The following is a 10,072-nucleotide window of genomic DNA, read 5'->3' as shown; positions in this document are numbered from 1 at the left end:
TGCAATCTTTCCCTCGGATCTATGACAAACAAGACCGTGATACCCGAATCGGTCTGCCGATTCACTGCCGCAAATACACCTGTGTTCATCGAGAACATAGGCGGCTAGGCGAGGACCAAGACCAATGCTGATTGTATATATATATATATATATATATATATATATATATATATATATATATATATATATATATATATATATATATATATATATATATATATATATATATATATATATATATATATATATATATATATATATATATATATATATATATATATATATATATATATATATATATATATATATATATATATATATATATATATATATATATATATATATATATATAGGACACATCTCTCTGAGCTGACAAAAGTGGGAATCGTCTCTCTCAGCTGACAAAAAGGGTCATTTAGTCTCAGCTAACAGAGAAATGTGGGTTCATCTTTCTCAGTTGACAGAGGCATGGGAAGTGATCTATCATGGAGGGAGAGAGAGAGAGAGAGAGAGAGAGAGAGAGAGAGAGAGAGAGAGAGAGAGAGAGAGAGAGAGGGGGGGGGGGGGGGCGGGAGAGATAGAAGGGTCTGAAGACATCAATTTCTCTTTAAAGTGTTGAAGGGCGAAGCTGATCATTTAATGTAGGGAGGGAGAGAGTGGCACCACAACGAGGTCTAGTGATGGTGGCTAGGGTGGTAGTGGTGGTAGCTAGGGTGGTAGTGGTGGTAGTTAGGGTGGTAGTAATGTGGCTAGGGTGGTAGTAATGTGGCTAGGGTGGTAGTGGTGGTGGCTAGGGTGGTAGTGGTGGTGGCTAGGGTGGTAGTGGTGGTGGGGGTGGTGGTGGTGGCTAGGGTAGTAGTGGTGGTGGCTAGGGTGGTAGTTTTGGTGGCTAGGGTGGTAGTTTTGGTGGCTAGGGTGGTAGTGGTGGTGACTAGGGTGGTTAGTGGTGGTAGCTAGGGTGGTAGTGGTGGTAGCTAGGGTGGTAGTGGTGGTGGCTAGGGTGGTAGTGGTGGTGGCTAGGGTGGTAATGGTGGTGGCTAGGGTGGTAGTGGTGGTGGTTAGGGTGGTAGTGGTGGTGGCTAGGGTGGTAGTGGTGGTGGTTAGGGTGGTAATGGTGGTGGCTAGGGTGGTAGTGGTGGTGGCTAGGGTGGTAGTGGTGGTGGCTAGGGTGGTTAGTGGTGGTGGCTAGGGTGGTAGTGGTGGTGGCTAGGGTGGTAATGGTGGTGGCTAGGGTGGTAATGTTGGTGGCTAGGGTGGTAGTGGTGGTGGCTAGGGTGGTAATGGTGGTGGCTAGGGTGGTAGTGGTGGTGGCTAGGGTGGTAGTGGTGGTGACTAGGGTGATAGTGGTGGTGGCTAGGGTGGTAATGGTGGTAGTTAGGGTGGTAGCAATGTGGCTAGGGTGGTAGTAATGTGGCTAAGGTGGTAGTGGTGGTGGCTAGGGTGGTAGTGGTGGTGGCTAGGGTGGTTAGTGGTGGTGGCTAGGGTGGTAGTGGTGGTGGCTAGGGTGGTAATGGTGGTGGCTAGGGTGGTAGTGGTGGTGGCTAGGGTGGTAATGGTGGTGGCTAGGGTGGTAATGGTGGTGGCTAGGGTGGTAGTGGTGGTGGCTTGGGTGGTAATGGTGGTGGCTAGGGTGGTAGTGGTGGTGGCTAGGGTGGTAGTGGTGGTGGCTAGGGTGGTAGTGGTGGTGACTAGGGTGATAGTGGTGGTGGCTAGGGTGGTAATGGTGGTAGTTAGGGTGGTAGCAATGTGGCTAGGGTGGTAGTAATGTGGCTAGGGTGGTAGTGGTGGTGGCTAGGGTGGTAGTGGTGGTGGCTAGGGTGGTAATGGTGGTGGCTAGGGCGGTAGTGGTGGTGGCTAGGGTGGTAATGGTGATCGCTAGGGTGGTAGTGGTGGTGGCTAGGGTGGTAGTGGTGGTGGCTAGGGTGGTAGTGGTGGTGACTAGGGTGGTAGTGGTGGTGGCTAGGGTGATAATGGTGGTGACTAGGGTAGTAGTGGTAGTGGCTAGGGTGGTAGTGGTGGTGGCCAGGGTGGTAGTGGTGGTGACTAGGGTGGTAGTGGTGGTGGCTAGGGTGGTAATGGTGGTGGCTAGGGTGGTAGTGGTGGTGGATAGGGTGGTAGTGGTAGTGGCTAGGGTGGCAGTGGTGGTGACTAGGGTGGTAGTGGTGGTGGCTAGGGTGATAGTGGTGGTGGCTAGGGTGGTAGTGGTGGTGGCTAGGGTGGTAATGGTGGTGGCTAGGGTGGTAATGGTGGTGGCTAGGGTGGTAGTGGTGGCTAGGGTTGTAGTGGTGGTGGCTAGGGTGGTAGTGGTGGTGGCTAGGGTGGTAGTGGTAGTGGCTAGGGTGGTAGTGGTGGTGACTAGGGAGGTAGAGGTGGTGGCTAGGGTGGTAGTGGTGGTGGCTAGGGTGGTGGTGGTGGTTAGGATGGTAGTGGTGTTGGCTAGGGTGGTAGTGGTTGTGGCTAGGGTGGTAGTGGTGGTGACTAGGGTGGTAGTGGTGGTGGCTAGGGTGGTGGTGGTGGCTAGGATGGTAGTGGTGGTGGCTAGGGTGGTAGTGGTGGTGGCTAGGGTGGTAATGGTGGTGGCTAGGGTGGTAGTGGTGGTGGCTAGGGTGGTAATGGTGGTGGCTAGGGTGGTAGTGGTGGTGGCTAGGGTGGTAATGGTGGTGGCTAGGGTGGTAGTGGTGGTGGCTAGGGTGGTAGTGGTGGTGACTAGGGTGGTAGTGATGGTGGTGGCTAGGGTGGTAGTGGTGGTGACTAGGGTGGTAGTGATGGTGGCTAGGGTGGTAGTGGTGGTGGCTAGGGTGGTAATGGTGGTGGCTAGGGTGGTAATGGTGGTGGCTAGGGTGGTAGTGATGGTGGTGGCTAGGGTGGTAGTGGTGGTGGCTAGGGTGGTAGTGGTGGTGGCTAGGGTGGTAATGGTGGTGGCTAGGGTGGTAATGGTGGTGGCTAGGGTGGTAGTGGTGGCTAGGGTTGTAGTGGTGGTGGCTAGGGTGGTAGTGGTAGTGGCTAGGGTGGTAGTGGCTACGGTGGTAGTGGTGGTGACTAGGGTGGTAGTGGTGGTGGCTAGGGTGGTAATGGTGGTGGCTAGGGTGGTAGTGGTGGTGGCTAGGGTGGTAGTGGTGGTGGCTAGGGTGGTAATGGTGGTGGCTAGGGTGGTAGTGATGGTGGTGGCTAGGGTGGTAGTGGTGGTGGCTAGGGTGGTAGTGGTGGTGGCTAGGGTGGTAATGGTGGTGGCTAGGGTGGTAATGGTGGTGGCTAGGGTGGTAATGGTGGTGGCTAGGGTGGTAGTGATGGTGGCTAGGGTGGTAGTGGTGGTGACTAGGGTGGTAGTGATGGTGGTGGCTAGGGTGGTAATGGTGGTGACTAGGGTGGTAGTGATGGTGGGTAGGGTGGTAGTGGTGGTGGCTAGGGTGGTAATGGTGGTGGCTAGGGTGGTAATGGTGGTGGCTAGGGTGGTAGTGATGGTGGTGGCTAGGGTGGTAGTGGTGGTGGCTAGGGTGGTAGTGGTGGTGGCTAGGGTGGTAATGGTGGTGGCTAGGGTGGTAATGGTGGTGGCTAGGGTGGTAGTGGTGGCTAGGGTTGTAGTGGTGGTGGCTAGGGTGGTAGTGGTAGTGGCTAGGGTGGTAGTGGCTACGGTGGTAGTGGTGGTGACTAGGGTGGTAGTGGTGGTGGCTAGGGTGGTAATGGTGGTGGCTAGGGTGGTAGTGGTGGTGGCTAGGGTGGTAGTGGTGGTGACTAGGGTGGTAGTGATGGTGGTGGCTAGGGTGGTAGTGGTGGTGACTAGGGTGGTAGTGATGGTGGCTAGGGTGGTAGTGGTGGTGGCTAGGGTGGTAATGGTGGTGGCTAGGGTGGTAGTGGTGGTGGCTAGGGTGGTAGTGATGGTGGTGGCTAGGGTGGTAGTGGTGGTGGCTAGGGTGGTAGTGGTGGTGGCTAGGGTGGTAATGGTGGTGGCTAGGGTGGTAATGGTGGTGGCTAGGGTGGTAGTGGTGGCTAGGGTTGTAGTGGTGGTGGCTAGGGTGGTAGTGGTAGTGGCTAGGGTGGTAGTGGCTACGGTGGTAGTGGTGGTGACTAGGGTGGTAGTGGTGGTGGCTAGGGTGGTAATGGTGGTGGCTAGGGTGGTAGTGGTGGTGGCTAGGGTGGTAGTGGTGGTGGCTAGGGTGGTAATGGTGGTGGCTAGGGTGGTAGTGGTGGTGGCTAGGGTGGTAATGGTGGTGGCTAGGGTGGTAGTGGTGGTGGCTAGGGTGGTAGTGGTGGTGACTAGGGTGGTAGTGATGGTGGTGGCTAGGGTGGTAGTGGTGGTGACTAGGGTGGTAGTGATGGTGGCTAGGGTGGTAGTGGTGGTGGCTAGGGTGGTAATGGTGGTGGCTAGGGTGGTAATGGTGGTGGCTAGGGTGGTAGTGATGGTGGTGGCTAGGGTGGTAGTGGTGGTGGCTAGGGTGGTAGTGGTGGTGGCTAGGGTGGTAATGGTGGTGGCTAGGGTGGTAATGGTGGTGGCTAGGGTGGTAGTGGTGGCTAGGGTTGTAGTGGTGGTGGCTAGGGTGGTAGTGGTGGTGGCTAGGGTGGTAGTGGTAGTGGCTAGGGTGGTAGTGGTGGTGGCTAGGGTGGTAGTGGTGGTGGCTAGGGTGGTAGTGGTGGTGGCTAGGGTGGTAGTGGTGGTGGCTAGGGTGGTAGTGGTGGTGACTAGGGTAGTAGTGGTGGTGGCTAGGGTTGTAGTGGTGGTGGCTAGGGTGGTAGTGGTGGTGGCTAGGGTGGTAGTGGTGGTGGCTAGGGTGGTAATGGTGGTGGCTAGGGTGGTAGTGGTGGTGGCGAGGGTGGTCTTGGTGGTGGCTAGGGTGGTAGTGGTGGTGGCTAGGGTGGTAGTGGTGGTGGCTAGGGTGGTAGTGGTGGTGGCTAGGGTGGTAGTGGTAGTGGCTAGGGTGGTAGTGATGGTGGTGCGGATGGTTATAATGGTAGCTGTGACGGTGCTGGATATAAGGAACAAGGTTTTATAAGAACAACGTTTCGTCCAGATTTGAGTTTTTTTCCAAACCTGTATATAGGTGTACCATCGCTGGGAAGTACGGTAAACATCCTCTTTGTACAGCATCATTACCAGAAATGTGTAACACACACACACACACACACACACACACACACACACACACACACACACACACACACACACACACACACACACACACACACACACACACACACACACACACACACACACACACACACGTTATCACCTAAAAATCAAAAGTGGTTGAACCACTTATCTTTGATTCCCTCGTCTTCCTCCTCCTCCATACCAGGTCTGTGGTCATGGTTGCCCTGAAGCGTCAGGATCCGTCTGGGTAGAATTTCTAGTACATTAAAAAAAAAACATACCAAGGACGGGGATAGAACCCGCGATTAGAGAGTCTCAAAGCTCCAGACCGTCGTGTCATTACGAATTCGTGAGTCATGTTGACGGCTTTGAGGGGACTTGAGCTAGAGTTCGTCACGGCCACGCTAGCTGGAGATTCGTCTGTAAAAACTTGCACTTGTGGTCACAGTGGTGCCTATGCTAACCTTCCTATGGTGTTGAAATATACCTAGTTGGACGAATCTTATTGTGGCTAGCTGGCCCAGTGGCTAACGCGACGGTCTGGAGTTTTGAGACTCTCTGATCGCGGGTTCTATCCCCACCCGTAGTATGGTTTGTTTCCAATCGTGTCATTACGATTTCGTGAGTTCTAGGACATGAAGAGTTGATATTATATTGTGCGTGACGACCCCTGAACTTGGATAGCGACCAAGTAAGATTCTTCTGGGTCAAACTGTTAAAACTTCACCACACGATAACGTAGTACTTCCTGGGGATTATAATTTTACCAACATTGACTGGAATTCTTTGACTGGGAATTTAGAGCTCAACGACTTCCTAGAGGTAGTCTAACTCTGTTTATGTCTTTTTTTTAGGCAGTTTGAAAGAGAAGCCTCCAGAGAGAATAACCTGAGGAATTAGACACATGTGCAACCCAGATGTTGCACATGTGGGCCAGCAAGTCTACTGCAGTGTTCCTCCTTTCTTATGTTCTAATGTTATTGGTACTGTATACCATTCATGTAGAGGACCCCCACAAAAAAGGTTCCATGATGCTGGTGAGGGGCTCTTGATCTAGGGAATTGGATCTGTGCTCCGGTTCCCTGAATTAAGCCTGAATACCTTCCAACCCCCCCCCCCCTCACATGCGCTGTATACTCCTACAGGTTTAGCTCTTTCCCATTTATGACACTATAATTATAATCATGTAGAGGAAATGTCCTGCTTGATCTTATTATGACAAAAGGGAGACCCTGAAAAATAGTCTAGAGAACACTGAAGAGCTTAGCACAAGTGATCACAAAAGATAACTTTAACATTAACTCAGAATATAAGGTGTTAGATTTTCGCTTTGCATATTATAGCTGACTTAGGAAGCACCTGGGTTCACCTGGCTTGTGATTCTGTGAGGAATAAGACACCTTTGCAATAAGTGGGGCTTGAATGGGTAGCATTCCGAATGGATTGAGCAAATATTTTGGAAATATAAACACATATGAAGTATAATGTGATCCTTTATTGACAACGTTTCGCCACACAGTGGCTTCATCAGTCCAATGCAAAGAAGAAAGGTGTAAGGAGAGGAGGAGTTTGAGGTAATCAATCCTTCAGCCTGGAGTCGATGTGATGAATGGTTTTGAAAACCGACAAGTTGAAGAATTGAGACACTTATGCAACACATGGGAATCTTTATTGAAGAAACGTTTCGCCACACAGTGGCTTCATCAGTCCAATACAAAGTAGAAATGGGTAAGGAGAGTAGAAGTATGAGGTAATCAGTCCCTCAACCTGGATTCGATGTGTTCAGTCCATCACTCTTGTAGTAAGTGCAGCATAGGGCCAGAGAGGTGGCTTATATACTGCAGTGAGATGAGTTGAAGCAGGAGGAGGCGGGATCTTAGTGGGACCTGCCACTAATGTAAGTAGGTCATCGTCCAAAGGTGTAAGGAGAGGAGGAGTTTGAGGTAATCAATCCTTCAGCCTGGAGTCGATGTGTTAAGTCCATCAAGATTGATGGACTGAACACATCGACTCCAAGCTGAGGGACTGATGAAGCCACTCTGTGGCGAACGTTTCCTCAATAAAGATTCCCATATGTTACATAAGTGTCTCAATCTTCAACTTATCGGTTTTCAAAACCATTCATCACATATAAGAAGAGGCCTGGTCATGGACTGGCCTCGGGGGCGCTGACCCCCGGGACATCCTCCAAGTAAGCGGTAAGGAAGGGAACTGCTGATATGACTTTGCTAAGTAATGGGTAAGTTGCCCAAAGAACATTATATTCTCCACAGAAAAATTTAGATCAGGTAGAAAATGCTGTGAGATGGATGAAGAGGAGACTAAAACATCTCTTGGGTGAGACAAGAACTCACAAGGGGACCAGAAGATGTGTTGTTAGGTAAGACACATATGCAACAGTTAGACAACTTTATTCCGAAACGTTTCGCCTACACAGTAGGAATAAAGTTTCGGAATAAAGTTGTCTAACTGTTGCATATGTGTCTTACCTAACAACCTGTCGGTATTGTATACCATTTTGATGAGACCAGAAGAGCAGAGAGGGTCGCCTCTTGGATCCATATATCCACACTGAAAAAGGTAAAGAAATGGATAAGAAATGTTAAAGAGAGACTACGAAAGTAAAGTTGCAAGAGAATCCAAGACTAAATGATTCTTTCAAGTGTACAGGACGACGATCAGGAAAAAAAAAATGGACCGACTTAAAAGTAAGTCCAGTAAAAGTGGATGATGGGTATAAACAAAGGCGATATTAATAAAATACTGAGGATATCGAATCAGGTAAGAACCAGGAATAATGGATTGAAGTTGGATAAATTTAGATTTAGAAAGGACAAAGGTAAGCACTGGTTTTCAGAGTTGTGGATGCATGGAACAATCTTCCGAGTGTGGTAATCGAGGCTACGACCCTGGGTAGCTTTAAGATTGGACGAATGTATGAGTGGGAGGGTGAATATTAAAATGGTATAAAATACCGACAGGTTGTTAGGTAAGACACATATGCAACAGTTAGGTATCTTTATTTCGAAACGTTTCTCCTACATAGTAGGCTTCTTCAGTCGAATACAGAAAAGTTGATAGAAGAGATGTGAAAACGATGTAATCAGCCTCCATCCTGTCACTTCAACTCCATATTGTTTCAGACTATGGAACAACTCTTCTCCAGAGTGAGGGACTGACCACCTCAAAACTTCAAGGGTGATGGACTGATTACATCGTCTTCACGTCTCTTCTATCAACTTTTCTGTATTCGACTGAAGAAACCTACTATGTAGGCGAAACGTTTCTAAATAAAGATACCTAACTGTTACATATATGTCTTACCTAACATAAGTGGCAGGGGCTGGGTGTGATTGTTGGTGTTGGTACTGGAGTAAATTGTGTACGAATGGTATATAATACCGACAAGATGAGAGTAAGACACATGTGCAACATCTGGGTATCTTTATTGTAGACGTTTCGCCATCCAGTGGCTTTATCAATACAAATTCCAGGACATAACTTGAAGACAGTAGAACTATGTACAGAAGATGAGGTAATCAGTCCCTCAACCATCCATCACTGGATGGCGAAACGTCTACAATAAAGATACCCAGATGTTGCACATGTGTCTTACTCTCAACTGGAGTAAATTCTTGAGTAGCTTTTGGGAAATAGTTTTTGATAAGGACATGCCTTGTATGGGCCAGTAGGCCTTCTGCAGTGTTCCTCCATTCTTATGTTCTTAAAAACTTACTGATAATGAGCAGGAAATGTAGTATTTTCTCTAACAATAAATTCCCGTCAGTCTCCGAACGAGAAAATATGAATGATCTCCCAGTAATTAATAATTATAAAGAGTTTGAGGAAAACAAATGATATATCACAGTCAATAGGGACATGGTTATCAAACAAGTAGATAGAATATAGGAAAATAAATATGAAACGAAGTCACAATATTGTAATTCGGACAATTCGCCAAAAAACTATCACAAATGAGGCGAGAATATTCAGCAAAATGATGGAGAAGGGAGAGAGGGAGGGATGGAGGAGTGTAAGAGAGAAAGAGAGGGTTAAGGGGGAGAGAAATGATGGAAGAAGGGAGAGGTGAGGGAGGGAGTGTAAAGAGAGGGAGACACATGCGTGCTGGAGCACCTTGCAAGTCTCCCTGGCCTGACGATAGTGTTAGAAGTGAGGACACGGGATCGATACCCGGGCAGGGCGCCTGCGTGCCTTCACCCCCTCCCCCTCCCCCGCCATCACACACACACACACTGACCCCCCTCACACACACACACACACACGCAGTAGCAATCAGCGAAGAGGCGGGGCCAGGAGCTATGACTCGACCCCTGCAACCACAAATAGGTGAGTACACACACTCTACATCACCTGTTACTCTACGAACATTCATTCTCTTCTCTTTGTCTCTTCCGCTTCTCTCTTCACTCTCTGGTCTCATTCATAAGTTGTTATAACAGCTAGTGAAGGCCTAGCCGGAACTGGTTGTCAGTTGGGTTTGAACCCTGTCGACTACGTCATCGTCGCTAAGGCTGCACCTGACCTTTACCACCACCAAATAAGATTAATTCTTTAAAAATAAGGGCTGAATGTACCCTTTGAGGGAGGGGCATGGCTTATTATTATTATTATTATTATTATTATTATTATTATTATTATTATTGTTATTAATTATTATTATTATTATTATTATTATTATTATTATTATTATTATTATTATTATTATTATTATTATTATTATTATTAATTATTATTATTATTATTAATTATTATTATTAATTATTATTATTATTATTATTATTATTATTATTATTATTATTATTATTATTATTATTATCGGTATTATTATTGTTGTTGTTGTTAAAGGTGAGGTGATAAGGATGGTTGTGGGAGGTCATGACGCACTCTGAGACACTTTGTGAATGGAAGTAGGAACAACCTTAATCAATGTGAGGTATTTGCCTGAACGTTCCTCACTAACCTTGT

General features: G+C 48.0%; 1 protein-coding gene across 5 annotated transcripts in view; it reads left to right on the top strand.

Moving 5' to 3' along the window:
• Positions 1–10,072, top strand: part of wnd (Mitogen-activated protein kinase kinase kinase 13 wallenda) — a 216,016-nt gene that overhangs the window by 42,035 nt on the left and 163,909 nt on the right. The window lies entirely within an intron of this gene.

Source organism: Cherax quadricarinatus, chromosome 7, assembly GCF_038502225.1.
Source record: "Cherax quadricarinatus isolate ZL_2023a chromosome 7, ASM3850222v1, whole genome shotgun sequence".
NCBI classification, from domain to species: domain Eukaryota; kingdom Metazoa; phylum Arthropoda; class Malacostraca; order Decapoda; family Parastacidae; genus Cherax; species Cherax quadricarinatus.
The sequence above is the reverse complement of the archived record's forward strand: the minus strand, read 5'-3'. Positions and strand labels throughout refer to the sequence as shown.